Source organism: Schistocerca americana, chromosome 4 (assembly GCF_021461395.2).
Source record: "Schistocerca americana isolate TAMUIC-IGC-003095 chromosome 4, iqSchAmer2.1, whole genome shotgun sequence".
NCBI classification, from domain to species: Eukaryota; Metazoa; Arthropoda; class Insecta; order Orthoptera; family Acrididae; genus Schistocerca; species Schistocerca americana.
Genome location: NC_060122.1, coordinates 661,252,403 through 661,276,349, shown reverse-complemented (window position 1 = coordinate 661,276,349; position 23,947 = coordinate 661,252,403). Strand labels below are relative to the sequence as shown.

General features: G+C 40.4%; 1 non-coding gene across 1 annotated transcript; it reads right to left on the bottom strand.

The window, feature by feature from the left end:
* Nucleotides 1-23,596: 23,596 nt before the first annotated feature.
* Trnat-ugu lies at nucleotides 23,597-23,670 on the bottom strand. The gene has a single exon. It is a non-coding gene; the product is annotated as a tRNA-Thr (tRNA).
* Between the last annotated feature and the right edge of the window lie 277 nt (nucleotides 23,671-23,947).

Here is a 23,947-nt window from a genome sequence, read left to right as displayed (position 1 = left end):
GAACTCTGCAATGGCAAAGGTTTTGCAGCAATGTAAATTGATTGTTTGGGATGAATGCACGATGGCACATAAAAAATCTTTGGAGGCTTTAGACAGAACCTTAAAAGATCTACGGAGCAATAACAACCGATTTGGTGGTGCAATGATTTTATTAGCAGGAGATTTTCGTCAAACATTGCCAGTGATTCCACGATCAACGCCAGCTGATGAACTCAATGCATGTCTAAAGTCCTCCAATTTGTGGAAACATGTCAAAGTACTTCATTTAAGCAAGAATATGCGTGTCGAGTTGCGAAATGACCAATCTGGAAACATATTCTCTAAACAACTCATTGACATTGGTAATGGCAAATTTCCTATAGACATGTTGACTGGCTGCATTAACTTTCCTCAAAGTTTTTGTCAGTTAACTCGATCAAAAGATGAACTTATTCAGAAGGTGTTTCCAGATGTTTCTCAAAATTACAGAAACCATGATTGGTTGAGCGAACGAGCTATACTGGCTGCAAAAAACATAGATGTAAATGAATTAAATTTCAAAATTCAAGAACAAATTACAGGCGAATTGAGGATATATAAATCAGTTGATTCGGCTACTAATCAAGATGATGTAGTCAACTATCCACCGGAATTTTTAAACTCGCTGGATTTGCCAGGATTGCCACCTCACAATCTTCAATTAAAGGTTGGATCGGTGGTTATAATGTTGCGAAATATCAACCAACCGCGTCTTTGCAACGGTACACGGTTAGCGATAAAAAAATTACTAAACAATGTGATAGAAGCAACTATACTCAAAGGAAAGTATAAAGGAGAAGATGTTCTCATACCGCGCATCCCAATGATTCCGACTGATGTGCCATTTGAGTTTAAACGACTACAGTTTCCAGTGCGGCTTGCTTTTGCTATGACTATAAACAAGTCCCAGGGGCAATCATTAAGTGTTCGTGGTATTAATCTAGAAAACCCATGTTTCTCACATGGTCAATTGTATGTTGCCTGTTCCCGTGTTGGAAAACCATCAGATTTGTTTATCTATGCGCCAGGTAATCAAACAAAAAACATCGTATACCACAAAGCACTACAATGATAATAATAATAATTATGATTCACATGATTAACAATAAAGCGATTACTTACTTTTAAATCCTTATATATGTTTTATTTAATTATTTTTTATTCACAACGCCCTATCACCAGGGTGACGGTTCTGTTCAGGAGAATTTTTTTAAATACGTAGGCAAAAAAACTGCCATATTACAAATCTTTTTGACAGGACGAAGTCTGTCGGGTCAGCTAGTCATTAATAAATTGAGATCTGAGTCTGTATCTGCTCCTGGGCAAACCTTACAATCCAGTATCTGATTTCGGAATCTCTGTCTGACCATGATGTAATCTGGCTGAAATCTTCCTGTATCACACAGCCTTTTCCAAGTATACCTCCTCTTGTGATTCATGAACAGAATATTCGCTATTATTGGCTTAAATTTGTTACAGAATCCCTTTAGTCTTTCACCTCTCTCATTTCTTGTCCCAGGCCCGTAGTCGCATCTAACCTTTTCTTCTACTCTTTCCCATACAGTTGCCTTCCAGTCCCCCATAACTACTAGATTTTCATGTCTCTCCACGTACTGTAATAAACTTTCAATATGCTCGTATACTTTCCCTATCTTTTCATCTTCAGCTTACGACATCAGCATGTATACCCGAACTATCGTTGTCGGTGTTAGTTTGCTGTCGGTTCTGAACTACTCACAGTAACACACTCTCTGCCCTGCCTTCCTATTCATAATGAATCCTATTACCGTTAGACCATTTTCTGCTGTTTTTGATATTATTCTTTAGTCATCTGATCATAAATTCTTGTCTTCTTTCCATTTCACTTAACTGACACCTACTGTATCTAGACTGAGCCTTTGCATTTCCCTTTCCATATTTTCTAGCTTCCCTACCACGTTCAAGCTTCTGAAAATCTACGCCCTGACTCGTAGAACGCTGTCCTTTCGTTGATTACTCAATCTTTTACTCATGGTCATCTCCACCTTGACAGTCCCCTCCCGGAGATCCGAATGCAGGCCTCATGTCCGGTGGACACACGGTATGTGTCTTTAATGCAGTGGTTTCCATTGCCTTTTGCATCCTCATGGCGTTGGTCATTGGTGATTCTTCCCCCTTTAGGGGCAGAGGGGCAGTTTCCCACCCCAGGGACAAGAGAGGGCCCTGAACCACTGTTCGCTCTCCTGCCCTCTTCGACAAGGCCGTTGCCAGAATGAGGGTGACTTCTTCTGCCGAAAGTCTTTGGCCATCAGTGTTTTTTATTAATCAAAATTTAAGCGGTGGTGAGTTTCGAGCCCGGAACCGAGGACGTTTTGATTACAAATCAAAGACACTACCTCTAGACCTCATCCAAAAGGCATAACTTGAAAGTATATAGTTCAATGTACAATTTGATGCGGAGGATTCTGGGTGAGAATGGCCGTTTCAACCAACATACGTCTCTGAAAAGTGCTCATATGTTCCTGTATGATCGAAGCAGGGCTACTAAATGTGCTCGTGAATACTAAAGCTGCCCTGTACTCGAAGCCGAGGATCCGAGTCGGTGACGTCGCCATTCTGCAAGGAGAAGTTTTCCCAAGGCATACGGGAAGGAAGGCAAGAGTGCAGGAGATGAAAAAAGGCAGAGATGGAGTCCCACCGCAGCCAGCCTTGTAACTGCTGATGGAAGACACCTCATCAGGCCTGTCCAGCTGGTTCTACCTCTGGAGGTAGTCCAGAGTCAGGAAGATGTAGGGAATCACTAAACGACGTTCCTGCATAGTATCATGTCCTGCTTTGTGAATGACAGACGTTTTGTAACTTCCACGATACATACGTTCTGTGCAAATAAATCTGTTCGTCACTTGACGTTGAGATCACTGATTGTTACCACTGGTAGCAAAAAACATTTTGAATTGGTTATCTAATACATGTAAGCACGCGCATCACACACACACACACACACACACACACACACACACACATACAGTGATTACACCGTTATTACCATCCGTAAATTATTCTAGAAATGTCATATTTAGCTGAAATAATCTGTTAGATACTCTAAGAGTGTGGTTATTGTGTTAGACTTTATGCCTAAAATATGATTGTAATGAAGCAGGCAAAAGGGAATACAAACGTCTCAAAAATGAGATCGACAGGAAGTGCAAAATGGCTAAGTAGGCATGGCTAGAGGACAAATGTAAGGATGTAGAGGCTTATCTCACTAGGGATAAGATAGATACTGCCTACAGGAAAATTAAAGAGACCTTTGGAGAAAAGAGAACCACTTGTATGAATATCAAGAGCTCAGGTGGAAACGCAGTTCTAAGCAAAGAAGGGAAAGCAGAAAGGTGGAAGGAGTATATAGAGGGCCTATACAAGGGCGATGTACTTGAGGGCAATGTTGTAGAAATGGAAGAGGATGTAGATGAAGATGAAACGGGAGATATGATACTGCGTGAAGAGTTTGTTAGAGCAATGAAAGATCTGAGTCGAAACAAAGCTGCGGGAGTAGACAACTCTCCATTAGAACTACTGACAGCCTTGGGAGAGCCAGTCCAGACAAAACTCTACCATCTGGTGAGCAAAATGTATGAGACAGGCGAAATACCCTCAGACTTCAAGAGGAATATAATAATTCCAATCCCAAAGAAAGCAGGCGTTGGCAGATGTGAAAATTACCGAACTATCAGTTTAATAAGTCACGGCTGCAAAATACTAATGCGAATTCTTTACAGACGAATGGAAAAATTGGTCGAAGCCGACCTCGGGGAAGATCAGTTTGGATTCCGTAGAAATATGGGAATACGTGAGGCAATACTGACCCTACGATTTATTTTAGAAGCTAGATTAAGAAAAGGCAAACCTACATTTCTAGCATTTGTAGACTTAGAGAAAGCATTTGACAATGTTCACTGGATTACTCTCTTTCAAATTCTGAAGGTGGCAGGTGTAAAATACAGGGAGCGAAAGGTATTTACAATCTGTACAGAAACCAGATGGCAGTTATAAGATTCGAGGGACATGAAAGGGAAGCTGCAGTTGGGAAGGGCGTGAGACAGGATTGTAGCGTCTCCCCGATGTTATTCAATCTTTATATTGAGCAAGCAGTAAAGGAAACAAAAAAAAAAAAAAAAAATTCGGAGTAGATATTAAAATCCATGGAGAAGAAATAATAACTTTGAGGTTCGCCGATGACATTGTAATTCTGTCAGAGACAGCAAAGGACTTGGAAGAGCAGTTGAACGGAATGGACAGTATCTTGAAAGGAGGATATAAGATGAACATCAACAAAAGCAAAACGAGGATAATGGAATGTAGTCGAATTAATTCGGGTGATGCTGAGGGAATTAGATTAGGAAATGAGACACTTACAGTAGTAAAGGAGTTTTGCTATTTGGGGAGCATAATAACTGATGACGGTCGAAATAGAGAGGATACAAAATGTAGACTGGCAATGGCAAGGAAAGCGTTTCTGAAGAAGAGAAATTTGTTAACATCGAGTATAGCTTTAAGTGTCAGGGAGTCGTTTCTGAAAGTATTTGTATGGAGTGTAGCCATGTATGGAAGTGAAACATGTACGAAAAATACTTTAGACAAGAAGAGAATAGAAGCTTTCGAAATGTGGTGCTACAGAAGAATGCTGAAGATTAGATGGGTAGACCACATAACTAATGAGGAGGTACTGAATAGGGTTGGGGAGAAGAGGAGTTTGTGGCACAACTTGACTAGAAGAAGGGATCGGTTGGTAGGACATGTTCTGTGATATCGAGGGATCACCAATTTAGTATTGGAGGGCAGCGTGGAGGGCAAAAATCGTAGAGGGAGACCGAGAGATGAATACACTAAGCAGATTCAGAAGAGTGTAGGCTGCAGTACATACTGCGAGATGAAGAAGCTTGCACAGGATAGAGTAGCATGGAGAGCGGCATCAAAGCAGTCTCAGGACTGAAGACCACAACAACAACAGCAGTATAAAATACAAATGGCTAAACTAAGGTATTGCAGTAATAGTTGACTGCTCATCTTAGGCCTAGATGAGGCTATGCTTAAAGCAGAACCTGACCAAGTACCATTTTAGGGGGAAGAAGATATCGCTTTAAGAATATATAAATAACATTGTGATTGGCCAATGAAGGACTATTTTTATTACTTTTGATCGTGGAAATATCCTGGGTACCATGCTTATCCACTGACGTTACATTTTCCGACATTTGATGACAACAAACCGTACTGAATACAACGTGATTTGATGATATCTTTAATGCGTTATATGGCTTAAACTGTTACCCACAAATATAACTTCATAATGCTCCAAACGCGAAATGAAAACCAACTGCATCATAGGCAATAAAAGAACAAGGCTTCGCACAGTGAGGAAAGTTCGATATCTCGAAAGTACGACCTTTGCACCAAAATAAAGCTGTCTGAATTATTTATTAAAATACCTAAAGACTCCAAGTACAAAATACATGTGGCGCTGTCATCACTTAGTAGTTCTGTAACATTAAAGATGTGAACAAGGCTGGCTATATCAGCACTACCGATATAAATTAAAGGGCACGGTGCGGTACTCGATGCGTTAAGAGCGATTTCTCTACCTCTCTTTAAAGAAATAAAAAACTGTCTGTATTATTTAACAAAACACGTAATGATTTATTGGGTAACATTAGACACACGGATGGCTGTTTTTTATTTTATTTTTTTATTTAGTATCAATCTTCTGATCGGTTGAACCGGCCCGAGTGGCCGAGCGGTTCTAGGCGCTACAGTCTGGAACCGCGCGACCGCTACGGCGCAGGTTCGAATCCTGCCTCAGGCATGGATGTGTGTGATGTCCTTAGGTTATTTAGGTTTAAGTAGTTCTAAATTCTAGGGGACTGATGACCTCAGCAGTTAAGTTCCATAGTGCTCAGAGCCATTTTTTTCTGATTGGTTGATGCAGATCTTTATGAATTCCTCTCCCGTGCCAACATCTTCGTATCAGAGTAGCACTTGCAACCTGCGTCCTCTGTTATTTGCTGGATGTATACCAATATCTGCTTTTCTCTACAATTTGTACCCCGCACAACTCCCAGTGGTACCATGGAAGTTATTCCCTGACACCTTAATACGTGTTCTGTCATCCTATTTATGACCGTATCGCTGCCCTATCATCCTGTCCATGGCTGTACTGCTGCTCTAACGTAAAACTTTGTAGTGCAGGTCGATTAGAATGGTTTGATCTATTCACTGCGCTTTAAAGAAATTAAAAATTGTCTGTGAATTCCTGACGTATCCAGGGAGAAGGCAAGCGATCTAAAAAGTTTTTGTAGAGATAAAAAAATTAACAAAATCTTTTTATAATCAAGACTGCAATTACATAAGTTTAAGTGATTACTAGTTTCATGTGATTATCAGTCATCTTCAGATATGAAATGATAATAGAAAATTGCACTAAGGACAGTCACTAAAAGCAATTAATCAAAAGTTTTATACAATGAACAAACGTCAATTACATACCGAGCGTGTGTGGTGTGTATTCGTAACTTAAGACAAACCCGCAACATCTGGATCAGAGTAATATCTGATACAAGAAACGGAACACAAATAAAGTAACGGCATATACCACGTGGTTAAAATATTAGGTGAGCAAGACCTAAAATTGTAAACAGTGATGTCAGTACAACATAGAATACAAAATACAATAACCCTTGCGTGAATACGTAAAGTAAAATCCCATTACAAGATGATGTTGGTATACAGTATTATTTATACCATTTGTAAATTGTTAACAGTACAGTATGTCTGTATGTCGCCCCATGGGAGACTTATATAAACTAAAGTCTAAGTGTGCTCACCATAAGGAAAGGCAAAGTGCCATATATGCATAAGAATATACATAGTAGCAAAAATATGATTATATAAGTCTTCCATATTTTATTCGCTTATTGCATTTTGTCTTTATATAATAAGATCATATTTTTGTTACTAAGTGTACTCATGCACCATCTATTGACACTGCGTTATAACATTCTGTAGTTCATCTTGCACTGACATCAGTATTTGTATTTCTTAGGTCTCGTACGCCTAGTGTGCACAGAACAGCTAAGTTACGGCAGTAGTGCCAAATGTATTTTGTGCTCGAAGCCTTTATGTATTTTGTTAAATAATATAGACAATTTTATTTGGATGGAAAGATTGAAAAGTCGTTTGTGATCAGAGCTCTGTAGCTATACTTGCATATTAGGTTAATGAAACGGTGTGCTTTTTGCCCTCGAAACCATTACGTATTTTGATAAATAATTTTATTTTGTGCGAAGATCGTATTTTGGAGACATGTAACTTTCTTCAGTATGCGAAACCTTGTTCGATCATTGTATTTGACCCTGATGTGTTTATATTTCGTGTTTGGAGTATTATGAAATTATATTTGTGTATTACGGAAATATTCCGTTTAAGAGATACAATGGATTAAAAATCTCATGCAATCACATTATATTTAGTATGGTGTGTTGTGATTAAGCGGCGGAAAATGTAAAGTCAGTGGATAAACATGCTACCACAGGTATGTCCTCGATCAAAAGTAATAAAAATGAAGATCTTTATTAGCCAGTCAATGATGATATTTATATTTTCTTAATCCAATACCTTTCCTCCCCTAAAATGATCCTTGGTCAGGTTCCTTTTCATGGGTAGCCTCGTTTAGGCCTAAGATGAATTTTGATCTATTACCGAAACACGTTAGTTTGCCAACATGTTTTTATACTTTTATATAACAATAATAAAGACATGTTTAGGTGTGTAAATGTAATTGGGACACTTAATTTGAGAGTCCACAGTCTTGTTTCAGGCATCAAGTATAAGTTACACAATAACTGAACTTTTCCGTTACCAGACAGGTTATTTTAGTTAAACATGAGCTTTCTAGAACAATTAAGAGATGGGAATAATATTGATTTATGACTTTTGCGTTCTTACCGATTGTTGATAAGTAATACATCGTTTTTGCACTACCAGTAACAAAGTCTCATTTAGTCGTCGTAGAAACTGCCAACTGCGTGTGTTCATGTTATTTTAACAGAGCACATATACTTTATACTGTTATAGAACAATTTAAGGGTGGAAGTATTGTAAAGTGTACCCTTTTCGTATTTTGGCAGACATTTAAGCATGAAAATAACGATATGATAATTGATATTATCATTGTGTTGCTGTTGAAGCTTATATATTTTTGATGAATTATACAGATCCAGAAATGCTATAAGTTACACCTTTAACGAATTTTTAAAATTTATTTTAGACTTGAAAATAACAGTGCGTGTGTGTGTGTGTGTGTGTGTGTGTGTGTGTGTGTGTGTGTGTGTGTCTGTGTGTGTGTGTGTGTGTGTGTGTGTACTTACAGAGAATCTGTATACGGAAATGTTTTATATGGATCTCCAATGTGCATAACACCAAGTGTGGTACAAAGATCGTGGCATGCTGATGTATGGGGTAACCTGTCACAGATTATTCTGTAAAATAGCAATGTATAGAGCAACTGTTTGTAAGTTACATCAGTAGCGTTTCGATAATCAATACAGACAGTTATTAGTTTCTTTAACATTCTCATTGACAAGTGCTCTTTAACCTGTAAGCTAGATCACTAGCGCCGTGTTTGACCGTTACTGTCAACGCTTTTAAACAGCTTTTACAAATAATCGAATATTTTTGAACGTGGAGAAAAATTCACATCGTTCGAGCTTTGAACACGTGCAAGATGGTGGTTACATAATGTTAGGACTGTTTCATTTTAATCGCTGGGAAAAGACTTGGCTGTATGCGATTTAAGATAAAAAAATAATAACGTAGAGAAGATCAAGCTTAAGTAGCCAACAAGATGGCATAAGAATGAAAAAATAAGTAGGGAAAGAAGCAAAATGGATGAAACAAGAGACTGAAGCAAGTAATTATCATCCTTTTTTAGGCTTAGCCATCAGGACGCAGCATAGGCGAGAAGGGAGCAACTTAACTGCCAGAGGGCCTCTCGTACCCCGCAACACGTCTTATGAAGAAAAGGATCGTAAAACATTGTACCAGCCTATTACTAAGATCACATAGTCAATTAATAAATTATATAAATACAGAAGGGACAATCAAACACGAGGATAATACGGTCAGTGTTCAATCACGAGGGTAATGCTATCAATGTAAGGAAATGTGGTAAATATGTAGTACACTCTAATTAGGTAACAACAAGGCAAGATGTACAAAAGGGAGGTGTTCGATGATTAATGTGAAACAATGTCAAACAAAGCAAAGTAGGTACTGGGTGCCCACTGAGCACTCTCGTTGTTTCCTGTCTTTTATCTTCCAGCAACTCAGAGCGCAGTGGTTTTGTACCCCGTGTGGGATGTGCATACTGTTCTCAATGTTCCATAAAGTCCAATATTCGATGTAGTCGGTCTCTGGTAAATGCAACCTCAAGGTAGTTTTGTTACTTGGCCTATAAATGCTCCTTAAACCATACATTATAAGAGCGGACAGCTTAACCAAAATAATACGTATCACAGTTATTACAATCAGTCCACTATAGTCATCAATTCTCTTACGTTTTACATGAAGTTTCACGGCTTCATGGTATTACGACATTTTTTAAGTGTATGCTTCCACATGTGTCAAATTGATACTTTTTATAATCACATAGTTTATTATTTTAAGTGTGGACTACCCACTAGTTCTATTTCCATTTCCCATGCCTTGCTGCAGATCTGAAGACGGTCATCTCTGACCGAAACCTTTTGTCTAAGGACCAAAAATTTTGCTATCGTAGACGGACTTAAAGTAAATTTATTCTAAATTTTCTGGATCACTGTTTTATTCGTGGCTATGTCGCATTTTGTGAAACTAGTATCATGTCTGACTTCCGACAAAGTGAAAATTCCCTGTAAACCGAAGCAATGAATGTATCGAGGTAATGAATACTTAGTTCAGTATGCAGTATCTTGCAGCAGGCGTCAACGAAACTCTGAAAAAGCGGAATTTAAACAGCGTTCAGCCCTTCTTTATCAATTACAATCAAAATAGATGAATAGAATTAAGGCCCATTATATGAATCGTATACACTTAAAGACTTGTTAAATATAAAAGCCTTCAAGTTACATTGCAACTATGTAACGAACTTTCTGGTAGCCAGTTTCAGTTTGCGTGGCAAGAGATTTGTAATAGGAATAATGTCGAAGAAATCGAAAAGATGCGTAACTAAAGTTAGGTAAACTGATCGAACCTCAGAATGTGAATATTGTAAAAAGTAGTACTGCTTTGTTGACAGGGTAGTTAAGCTAACAAACATTGAACTGAATGAGATAGAAAGAAGGGACAGTCAAATGAAAATGAGACAGTTGGAAAAAAACAAGTAAACTCTTTATTATTTCAAAAGTACTCGTCATAACTATAAATACATTTATCCCACTGTGAGACAAGATGGTCAGGGACTTCATGGATATCAAAAACATGGATATCAAGATACGTAAATGTTTGCAATTGCCTACTGTAATGGAACTGGTCAACACACCTCCTTTTTGGTAAAGTATCGATGAATACGATTTAAGTGACGATGAAAGAGATCGAAACCACAAACTGTATAATTTAATAGGATCGTGACTAAATGTATGTTTTTGTACCTTGATGATAATATAAAATCAACTGTTTTATGATAAACATGTTTATTTTTACATTTCTAAGATACTTCAGAGTTTTGTCAATTTGTCAAGTTAAGAATATCCAGACCAAGCGTTACGATCATATTTAAGGTTTTTCGTATTTATTCAAACAGATGAAATTAAATTCACTGTGTCCCCTTCGTTAAAACATCGATTATATCACTCTACATATGTATCTTTGTGTGTAAAATTTTCGTATCTTTGTAATCATCGACAATAGAGTCAATCAGTTACGAAACGAAATGATCGTATGGCATTGTTGGCAGGGAGGCCCCATGCGGGGAAGTTCGGCTGCCATATTGCAAGTCCTTGCGAGTCAATGATGATGAAATGATGATGAAGAACACACAACACTCAGTCATCACGAGGCAGAGAATATCCCTGACCCCGCCGGGAATCGAACACGGGACCCTGTGCGCGGCAAGCGGGAACGCTACCGCAAGACCACCAGCTGCGAACAATCAGTTATGGAGTAACGAGTGGAACTGGCGGGTTATGGCTTGAGCTGCTGGACTGTGAATTCGTTTGCTTTTTGCTGGAAAAGATTCCAAATTGTATTATTCAACCTTACAACGCCTGCTAGACACGAACGTTGCTATTTTCAACGACGCACAATGTTTTACGAGCAAAAAATTCAAGGAATAGCAAGAAATAGATATTGAACGACTTTTCGTTCTCAGCTAATTATTAGGTGCACATAATTAGGGATGTTAAAAAAGTGCGTTTGCTTGAAGTTTATTTGTCTGATTGTTTATTCAAGACTAGAAAGGAGGAAGTCATACAACGGAGCCACGGTTGTACCCAGGCGTGCACTCTTCATCCAAAGGAAATCGACAGCCATGAATGTCTTTCTCTAGGACTCCAAAACTGTGGAAATAGCTAGAGGAGGGATTGTGATTGTGTGAGGGATGTGTTAGTGCTTCCCACTGAAACTATAGCAGCGTACTCGAAAGAGTCTTGGCAACACGTGATGGGACAAACTTTCCGCATTGGAAACGATTAGAAAATTAATGGCCCTGACAAATGAGTCATGTGAGTATGGTCCTTGCCAAAACTGCTAATAATTAATGTAATTAAGGGGCTCTACGTACTGAAATCAAAGATGGGCCCAGTATGAGTAACATTACTACAAAATACGAAAGGAAAACAAAACATTACTCATGAACCAAATAATAGCTTCTTCAGACCAAAAGACGAGAGGAATCCGGACAACAGAGTCCATATAACATATTCCACTAACGTAAGAACCCACTGAGTAACGAAGTCCACGGAAAAGCGGAAGGGGGAAGCGTCTGGTACTGGAAAGATTGAAACACATGCTGCCGAATTGGACATGATGATTGCATCAATAGTTGTTTGCTAAAAGGAAACAAATGCAGGAAACCAAGCAGCTGACTCATTATCGAGCCATCACACAAAATGTAATTCGTTGCAAGGTTTTCTCAACTTTAGAACAACCCACCTAACAGTGACTCGAAAATATTAGCTAGCAATCACACTGTCAGAATGACGTTACGACGATGCTGCGGCATAAAAAGCTAGTCTGCAACCTAAATAGCTGCAGAGGCCGAAGTTATTTGCACTCGAAGTGTTTCAGAAGAAGTGTCGCAGAAGTTTCAAAGAAAGAGTCTGCAGAAGAGCGACCAGAACGAGAACGAAACCAAGAATGACGCTCATCAGAGCTCCAAGCGGAGAAGCCACCAGGAACTGTCTATTTGGCAATCTGCACTGGTAGGCGAGCTCCCAGTGGGATACTGCGTAACAAATCTTCCCATCACCCCTCCGAAAAGTTTATTTATCTGCTAGTCAACCTCTGAATTTCGCATGTTTAAAGAAAATATTAATTATATGGCACAGACCTCTGCTCTGAAAAAGTGTTGCAGCTCAGACCAATGCGCGCAATCCCACATTTCGGTTTCCTGGACAGAAAGCGCATGCCTCCCACTCTGTCTACTTTTTTAGACATCAGCCAATCACAAAGTCTCCCGCTCAGTATGACATGAGACGATTGAACAACCTCTGAGTACTGGCGACTGAAAGACGAGGCTGCATTCCTCACAAAGCAGGGTAAACATTTAACACTCCCATGGACCTGGCGTTGTTATCCCGTGAGTCGGTCACTCGGAGTCTGTTCTTTTATGCCTAGCGTAGCAAGTCCTACAGGTGGCAATTTGGATGAATAGAACAGACCGTAAAGAAATCCATAGGTCCCCTGAAGTTCTGACAATCCCTTTATTCCACACTGCTGTGCGCTGTTTTGTGCGGACAATCTTTCAGACGCCTCTCAGTTTCTGCAAAAAAGCCTGCCCTCGTCGCTAAAGCAGCAGCCTGCACACAAGACTCAGCGGACCGGTGAATGGCTGCTGTCCCTGGCGCAGTGGGTGGTGGAGCCGCCCGCTGCAGTGGGAAAGCTCTTAGAACTCGTGAAAGTAATGCTCCAGGAGGGTTGCACCAACGACCTACACAAACAACATAAACTGGCCAAGGTGCTGCCATATTTGAAGCCAGCTGAAAACGTAGCTGCCATGTTTTGCAATGTCACGTTGGGAAACAACAATCGTCTGCTAGCACAGGATCATATGTTTGTTTCTGTTTTACAGCGACATCTGCTTTCTCACAGAATCGACGCGTTTCAGGAAATGGTCCCGGTAATGAAGTGCATTTGTCATGTACATTGTCATATTAAGCGTCATATTTGCGATTTTCGAGCTGCCGCATTGTTTTGTTGACTTTACTGCAGTGTAAGCAAGCACATTTTTGCAACTATCGATGTGCCTTTCCATACAGGTATAGGCGAAATCGTTTACTGCTTATTCTACTTCTGACTCGAATGACATCTCACTCTTGGAAGGATTCCCTTGCGTATTTACCAGGGGTACTTTCAACTGATCGTTGGTACCGGTATTTATAATGGAAGCAAATGATAAGTAAACAAAGATTTAAAAACGTGCTCAAAATGCTTAATCATCGTTGTTGTTGAGGAGAATTACACATATGTAGACAGGATTTTTTGTTGCTGTAGCCTTATGTTGTTTTTGTGTGGCCTTGAGCAGTTGTAATGGAAGCCACGACTGTCATGTTTTACGTCATATTGTGTTAGGATATTTGTTCCTCGGAGCAAAGCAGTTACGAGATCCCCTGTGATCAAAGCCTTTATGTTGAATATTCACACAGTTGTGTAACTTGCTGCACGATTCAACATCCTACAGGACACCATATACCTAATGTTAACCTGCTGCTGTCATTGTATAAAAGCAAGCAATACCATTGCGATTACAGTTCACAGTGGCAGGCTTTCAAGGATCATTTGATAATGGATAAAATAAAACTGGATCATATTTTTGTGCATTCTACACTGAACTAAAAAGTCCCTACTGATAATTTAATATATCCGTTGTACAGCTAATAGGAATAAATAGAAATTAAATGAAATAAATCTGTAGCATGCAGTAATTGGTAAGCATTACAATTAATAGTGCTCTGCGTAGGCCTACAGTTATTCGAGATTAAAATCTAGCTGAGACTATGTCTCTGCATTAAGTAGGCCAGTTTACAAGTAAGGCCCTTTAAACGTTATTAACTTTCTGTACATTTGTCTGATCTGTTTTCGTGTGTCCTTCATTGATTCAGTTTTGCACAAATGATGTATCCTGCAAATGAAGTAACAGTTTAACAACAGCTTTATCAAAATACACTAAATACATTTCGCTCCAAATTCAGAGGAATCCATTGGGTGATCAGACCGAGGAAATAAACTTGATCCATGTCCAAACATTCTGAATAGATCGAGACAGAAACTGAAGAGAAAATTATTCTCCATTAGTGATGTTTGATGATTCCTTAATACCGTTTTTGTCATCTTAAATATACACTGCGCACGGATTATGATTTAGGAAAAGTACTTTTAAGCTAGATTACGATCACAAAACTAAGCTCCTGTTGCATCAAACAAGTATATAACGTTTATAGAGGGCGTTGTGTTGCATCTTCCTAGTAAATATGCTGAGCGTGTTGAGGTTACAAAATACGGCCGCCAGTGTTGCTTACTAATGCCACCCAGAGCGCTGTTAACGCATAGATGGTCTCTCCACGTTGATTATATATCTTCTTGGGCTGCACCTTCTGGTCAACACGACATCCTGATGCTGCGAAAGCTCGCTAAAACTCTCAGTTTACTTGCCTAGTACAACATGCGGAACCAGTACAGGATTAGTCGATACTACGTAATCAGAAGGAAGTTATGACCCTGCAACCATTTGTGTCCCAATATGAATATAAAATCTAGCTTCACTTAAGCAGAGAAAAGAAAATCGAATTGAATTTATTTATGATCAAGGAAGGAAGGATGATAATAAAAATGAAACGACACAATGGTTGCAGCCTGAAATGTCTCATAGTAGTAAATACCAATATTCCTTTAAATTAAAAAAATTCTAGTGGGTACGCTCTGTATCAACAAATTTAATTAAAGAGTGTTCTTTTGAGTTTAGTGGTATATTAAATTATTTGTGTAACCAGTCTTTTATCACTGGAACACTTCCTCATTGGCTGAAATACGCTGAAGTTAAGCCTCTGTAAAAGAATCGAGATAACGAAATACCGTAAAATTTCCATCGAATTTCACTTTTGACAGCGTTCTTCAACATTTTAGAAAATGTAATATATAAGCGACTCCTTGACCATCTGATTTCAAATAATATATCGTCGAAGCTCCAGTTTGAATTTCCGAGTGATTCCAATACTGAGAACACACAGTGAGAATATACTTAATTAATATTATAGGCTACTGGATCATTCCATGTTCCGTCAAATGCATTTGACTGTGTACAAATCAGTATCCTTTCAGTGAATAATTTTCGGATTATTAGAAAACTAGAGTGTAACAGGAAATGCTGAAGAAGGACAAAACCCTGTGTCTCTAACACGAATCGAAGGTTATCAATAGGAAAGAGAATTGTTGAGCTATGAGGTATCGCCCAACTGGGAACTAATTACATGTGGTTTCCCATAGGGCTCAATCTTAGCACCCTTACATATTCTTGTGTGTGTCAATGGCATTTCATCAATAACATTACCAAATTACAAGTTTGTTCTGCTTGCAGGTGATGCAAAATTTGCAACAAGTAGAAAATCAAATATAGAAAGATCAGTTGATGAAATTTTCATGGACAATTAATAAATGATCCCAGGCAATACACTATTCACTATATGAACATACAGTATATGAAGAAACATACACTACATGTAGTTCAGGGCCTGTAAAAGGTCCCCCTGTCGCTCCAATCCTCCCCGTTTATTTGCCAAAATATGATGACAACCTGGTAATAGAGGTTGACAGAATAAATTTCTTGGGATTACAACTTATAATAAATTCAGCTAGGTGGAGCAGACCACTGAACTGCTGAAATGATGAAACAAATTTTTATTTGCAGTACGGATGTTGTCAGGCATAGGTGATATAAAAATATGAAAGCTAGCATACTTCTGTTATTTTCATTCCATGATGTCATGTGGGATAATTGTTTGGGGTAACTATTCAGGTTAAGCTAAAGTTTTCCGATTTTAAATACGTGTAATACGAACTACTTCTCACTTGAATTCGAGGACGTCCGGCACAGGCCTCTTCAAGGAACTAGAAATACTAACTACTGCTTACGACATTATTGGTTCAAATGGCTCTGAGCACTATGGGACTTAACATCTGTGGTCATCAGCCCCGAGAACTTAGAACTACTTAAACCTATCTAACCTAAGGACATCACACATATCCATGCCCGAGGCAGGATTCGAACCTGCGACCGGAGTGGTCACGCGATTCCAGACTGAAGCGCCTTTAACCGCACGGCCACACCCGCCGGCTTTACCACATTATTACTCCTTAATTAAATTTGTCATAGATATCTCTTCTTCAAAAGAACAGCTCTATTTTCGTAATCAACAGTAGAAATACAAATAACTTTTATAAGGATTTAATGCGCACAAAGGTATACATTATTCAAGTACACACATTTTCAGTAACATTCTATAAGGCATAAAAAGTTCAACTACTAATAACGTTCCGTTTAAGAGAGCCCAACAACTAACTCCTTCTAATCTATCGATTAATTTCCTAGTTGATCCGACTGATGTGACTGCGTTATTAACAACATCAGATAATATGATCAGATAATGTGACTGTGAAGTAAAATATGATTTCTATACATTTTCTGTTATGTAATGTGATCCACGTAATTTCGTGTTGTAAAGGGATTTTTCTCTTGGACGATTGCCTAAGATTCATCATACGCACATCAATTTATTGTACATTTGCATGTTTTGCATGAAAAATTTGTTATTACCTTTTAAAAATATGGAAATACGTTTCAGGTTTTTTAACTTATTACACATGAATGAGGATCTGTGAAGGTACATTAGCATATTGAAAGGTCCCTGTTGGATTCCTTTCATGTTACTTTTTTAAAACTGTTTTCATTTACGGCATACATTCCACTTCTAAATTTACTGTGGTGTTTATGACTATCTGGGAGGAGACTGAGCAATGGAACGTGTTACTTTTACACATAAACAAGAACGATCTGTCACACTACTACACTTTAAAACACAGTTTGTATATAATTCATGTCACACAGTCTCATGTGGAACCTACATCCGCTTTCTTTTATATACTGTATATGACAAGATACTGTCATCCCCTTTCCCTTCTGTGTGAGAGGATGAATGAGCAAATGTATTTCTAGTTGCATGCTTGATGGTAGCAGAAAAGCCTGTCTGCTAGAGAACAGTGGGACCAACGTCGGAACAGGTAGCTACGCTTTCTAAAAGCAGAGAGGTTTCTATTCTTAGTATGATCCTGTCCGTCCCTTGTCATGTTGGTATAGGAAGCTGCCTCTCTGGTCACTTCCGTTTGTATCTGTTAAGCACCCTCGGTAGGGGCCCAGGCAGTCTGTCTGTGGCGAGCGTCTGAAGTGGTAAGATCTCCGGCTAAACGCGTCGCTGCTAAGTCCGTAGGACAATGGATTTCTTAAGTTCAGCCTAACTGAAAATTTAATCACCTTTATTTCAGGTTTATATCTAAAATATCTAATGTTATCTTAAACTGGAACGCAGTGTAATTCGAGTGTGAAGTTCAGAATATCTTCCAGTAGTTACTTTGTCACTACTTTGTGAGTAAAGTGGAACCACATGTGGATGATCTGTAACTCTAACTAAGATCATCAATCTTAAATGCGAATGTGCATGAGATTATAACGTCTCGTCTTGACAATATTTTTCAATATAGCAACTTTTCTTTATGTTCAACCCACGTGGGGTGTACTTTGTGAGATCAGTACCACGTGCTTATACAATTGTTTGACCCATCAGGTTAATAGTAAGACGATAGTAACCAGTTCGAGGTTTTTCTTTTGTAATTTGTGTTTTGATGTGATTTATTTGAATTATCAAAATTATTGTGGAGTTACACTCTTTGTGCAAACCAAGTTGACCACGTGAAGCCTGTAGTACAATCATCAAAGTAGCCCTCAGCTATTCTTTTCGGGAAGATTTCACAGAGGGTTAGTGTGGATTTAGTATACCAGTGTGTAGTAATTTCATGACGGACAGGATTGCGCAACGATCGTAACTTCTTTGGGTGAAAATTGAATCGGTTAGTTGTAGTTAATTTCCTCTTGCATATGTTTCAACGTTCTTCATGTGTTTATTTTATGAATGCAGTGTTGTATGCAGTCTCCCAATTTTGGCTCTATATTTGATGTGTTCCATAAGTTTACCAACTCACATTTCCACAATCCTAAATAAGGCACCAGTTTAGTTATGAATCAAGTTTAATATGCTGAAATTTTAACGGAACAATGATCAAAGTTAAAATAAATGTCCAAATTTAAACTGATTTATTTCTTTTTGTTTAAATTCTCTTTTTATGTGTATATATATATATATATATATATATATATATATATATATATATATATCCAGTTGTATTAAGATGACTATTAAAAGTTTATAATTAATGTTAGTCTGGTTGGCAATTTGGTAAGCTAGACTGGATACCTGGTGAAACAGTTGCTCAGTAATGCAAGGATAACTTCCCCAGATAGCTCACAGCTTTTAACCCGCTTTTATTATCTTGAATATCAGCACCGCAATCAGAACAAATTAAAGCATCAACATTGCAATATATTTTTCTTCATCACTATTTTTGTGTATTCTTGTTCTACTACAATTTCTACATCCTTGAGGATCTCCTCACTGTGAATCAACTGGAACGAGACCTAGATCTAATCTAATCTTACAGTGCTGATTCGGTAACTGTTGAATGGGGCTGAATGTTCGACAGTATGTGACCTTGCTATGGATCAATTGGAACGAGACTTGTATCTAATCTAATCTAATAATACTGGTTCGGTAACTGCTGAATGGGGTTGAATGCTCGACAGTATGTGACGAGGGTACCAAATGGCATATTGGTGCAGGATAATGCAATATGCCACACGGCGGTTCAACCCACAAACACTTCGAGGAATCTGCTGATCGGCCCGATAACTTGGCACCCATAGAGTATGTCTTGGATGCGGTGGAAAGATGTATTCTTTCACACCGTCAACCCTCCAGCAATCTTGATGGCTGACAGCATGGGAAGAAATACGATATCTCAAGATGACATTCGTAGGCCATTTGGTTCCATAGCACAACGGATACAAATGTCTGTTCTTGCCCGTCGGGCACATATAATACTGAGGTTGATGGAAGGTTAATCATTTAGTACCTGTTGTATAATGAAGATCGCTGTGGAAGGAGACGTCTAGTCAAAGGTTCAACTACTTAAGAAATAAAAAGTTTATGTTTGATAAATATGCGACTGGCGCTCCATGGTGTAGCACATTGCTTTTGCGTCAGTGTAAGCGATAGGGAAGCTATTCCTGTGTGTGTGTGTGTGTGTGTGTGTGTGTTTGTGTTCAATACAGAAGATCCGCAGGCACGAACACTCAGGCGGTGTGGGAAGAGATGGAGACCCAGTTCGGTTTCTCTTTCTTTTTTTTCTTCGAAGCAAAGGGAGAATGGGAAACTAGAGTAGGGTATCCATTTGATTTTTATTAGAAACGGGGCATTTTAAAAAGTTTAGAAAAAAGCCTGGGACAGTCAAGGCAACAAACGGGACACAAATTGTCTTGACTAAATTTATGAACGTAGAAGTTTAGATGAAACGTACTCGAAGTTGCGAATATGGACAACCATCAGCTATATAATGGAACGACGACAATGAAAATTCGTACCGCATCGGGACTCGAACATGGATTTCCCGCTTACCGCGAGCGGTCGCTTTACCGCTAGTCTATCTGAGTGCGGCTCACAGCCAGATTCACACTTCCATGTCGTCAACCATGCGTCTGCAACTTGCACTGGTGAACCGTGAATTTACTTTCAAAATTTTTTCTTAAGAATTTATTTACTAGCGATTCATCAAGAACATTAACACATTTAATCACACTATGTGAGCGTGGAAGTAGTTGCCAGGGAGTAACTGATGAAATCAAAATGAAATTGCTTTTAACAAATGGGAGTTTTGAGTTTTATTCCTAAAAGCTTTTTTTCTATTCAGAGGCAGAAAGAAACAAATTTTTGAGTGTATGAGCTTTCGGGGTGAGAACCTTGCCGCTCCCTTTTGACTCGGCCATAGTCACGACCGCTCACAACACCTTCTGAAAGACTACTCAGGTGCAAATCTGCAACACACCAGATTACCTTAAGTAAGAGTTTTAACAATTCACACAAGCACACAAACTATGCACCGCGTAGGAGGGATGGAAATGGTACAAAACACTAAAATTGAAAGATTAACTTGTCACCGACGGTGCAACTTGATTTTAACTTCTAAGAAAAGTCTTACGTTGGAAGGGTGGCAACTTTATATACTAAAATGACCATTTAAATAAAAGCTCATGAAATGCAGCCTTACATAAAATTATACAAGGTTGGCCAAACATGCTCTACAGTACACATATTCCGCCTCTCAAGATGATAGGCAAGATAAGAACATATTTCAGGAATTAGGCCGTTACACTTCAAGCAATAAATTTACTAACACACCGAATCCGACAAACATGACACAGGCAGCTATTAACGTACGTAGATTGATAGGGAGGTTACCGAACGACCCGAACCGCAGGTTGCTCTAACCCGAACCTACTCCACAAGGGAAAAACGGACCACCCAATTCATAAATAACCACCTTCCCGCGGGTGGGTAAACAGAGAAGAATGGTGGGACGACCCCAAAACAAAGCAGCTGGTGACCCCACCAAGAAAACATGTAGAATTTAACAAGTAAAAGAAACAACATATCACCAATCACTTAACTTCTAATAAACTGCGATTTCTGGCGAAGACCTGGCGCAGCACCCCCAAATCGCTCTCCCGAACCGTCTGCTGCCAGCCGCTTCAACGGACGCAGGAACACGCTCCGATCTCCCGCCTCACGGCGTCGCACCACGCACCGGCCAGACCGATGTCGTGAGTTGACTCCTGTTACTCTCGTGTCGGCCGCGAAGCCACTATCCCTCGCTATACGGCGCGGCCCACTGGATTCACGTGGCGACCTCACATAGCCGACGCTCAAGTTGGACAAGTCATCTTGTGCCTCAGTGCGCGACCGACCAACCGATCGATCCAACCGCCAATGACCGTTGCCTGAGCGACTCGAGCAGACTGGCGGCCTAACGCGCAGACTCAAATGCAGCAACTAAGCCTCCGACCGGGCGACCACTCGTTGAGTTCTCTCACTGGGCCACAAATTCGGGCGAGAGACAGACTAGCAAGCTGGGGACGAGAGACTGACGAGAGACTGACCCCAGACTGACTCCAGACTCACCCAGACTGTCCACTCGGCGAGCTTATAGCTCCCCTTAAATTCACGTGAACAGGTAACCTTTCCCCTTTCCCACCAGAGGGAGACACCAAGCTGCGATTGCCACAGCGGAGTCACCGCCAGAAACGGAGGGCGACTGCTTCACACAACGCGCTGCGGCGAGCTCTTCAAAACAACACTTTTTACCACGGCTCAACTGGTACATCCATTATATATGTTGCCGTACAGGGCGACATTTTTTTAACGTACGAGTGCAGGTTGTAGACACATGGTTGACGACCTATGGAAGTTTGGGTCTGGCTGGATAGCCTAATGCTAAGGCGACCGCTCGCTATAAGCGTGAAATCCAGTGTCGAGTCCCGGTCCGGCACAAATTTTCACTGTCGTCATTGCACTGTATAGTTGATGGTTGCCCATATTCGGAACTGCGAGTACATCTCATGTATTTCATAACGTCTGTAGTCGCAGCAGCGCCTGTTCTTTCGGACATGCACTCACGTTCGAAGGAATATTCCATTGCACTTCTGAACAACACAGGCACTGCAATATCGTATAGAAGTTTAGCTTTGCATTACGGACTCGGATGACCCAAAATGCCGTTCTACAATTATTCTGCTGTACTATCACCGCACTTCATTGAAATGTGCATTTCCATTTGAACACTCATGCGATGTTTCTTCATCTCAACAAGATTCAAAGTGTCAGACCCTCCACTATGTCTAATAGCAAAGTTTGGTCTGCACAACGTACATGCTACAGTTTCTCCTCTGGCAGTGGTAAAAACAAAATCACTTTTTATATTTCTGTTAAAATTACCCTTCAGTTTTGGCCTGATGAAACAGTGAACATGACTCTGTACAACCAACAGTACAAAACACGAACTGTAAATAAACAAAAATTGTGAAGCAAGTTGTGCATGTGGCGCTTCCTAGCGAAAATATATATGGCGCTTCCTAGCGAAAACACGTGCGCAATGAGCATTGCGTTGCAAATCACACATCTAGGAGAGTAAAATACATTTGAGCGTCCCGAAAAAGAATTTCGGGAGAGTGGGACATTTTCGAAAAAGAAGGACACCCTAAAATAGAGGAATAGGAGGAAAAAAGGAAAGGTAGCCTACACGATTGCCGAGAGATGTGTCTGTAGTGTGAGGTGTGGAACGATTGTCGTGTCACGTAGCAGAGGAGCGCTATTCGACCACTTAGTAGCGAGCTCTTGGCTCAGCGCGGGTGAATATTTCGCCTTCGCGGAGGAGACGGCAGCCCTTTAAAATGCACGTTGGCGGCGTAAACACTCGGCGCGCATTTATGGAGGCGAGTCGAGAGGCGGCCGCGACGTCAATCGAGCGGAGAAGCACCGCGGTGGCCTCATCTAATTTAACGGGACGCCCAAATAAGATTTAGGGCCGGCCTCCCCCGCCCAGCCGCGGCCGGGGGACTCACTTTTACAGCGCGCCGCGCCCTCGCGCGCCGAATTTATGGCGCCGGGGTGGCGACTCGTTTTCCGACTGTTTGACTGCCCCCAGATAACGCCGGGACGCACTACTTTATTTTACAGTTGCCGCAGTTCGGCGTGCCCGACACGGCGCCGGCGCTTTTACTGTCGCAATGGCGTGTAACGGCCAGCTGACAGCGCCGCCAAGTGGCGCGATGCGCCGCTTAGTGGGGGGGCCGGCCGAGTGGACCGCGGTCGCACTCCAGTGCTCCCTTACCGTCGATGTCGACTCAGTATCTAACTCCCAGCTTGTCACAATGCTCATTTCCCTGATTTTAATCTCTTTTACCATGCTCATCGTCCTCCTCAACATCATTAGCACCTTCCTCTTCCACTTCTTCTTTGTCTTCTGTAATTTAACTTTTTCTTATATTAACATGGTATCTGTTCTTTCGGACATGTGCGAAATAACAGATACCATCGGTGACCATGCAGCTCGTTAGAACGACATTACAATTAAATGAACACCCTTAGCTGCTTACAGGCGTTGACATACGTCAACGGGGACAGATGAAAATGTGTGCCCCGACCGGGACTCGAACCCGGGATCTCCTGCTTACATGGCAGGCGCTCTATCCATCTGAGCCACCGAGGACACAGAGGATAGTGCGACTGCAGGGATTTATCTCTGGCACAGCCGGCACGGTAGCTCAGCGTGTTCGGTCAGAGAGCTGGTTGGTCTCTGTAATAAAAAAACTGAGTGTAACGATCAACAAACGAACCTTAACGGATGTCATGTGGCGCCCGCAACGACCAAACACAACGATTAAAAAAAAAAAAAAAAAAAAAGGATGGAGAGCGCTTCTGCCATGTAAGCAGGAGATACAGGGTTCGAGTCCGGGTCATGGCACACATTTTCATCTATCCCCGTT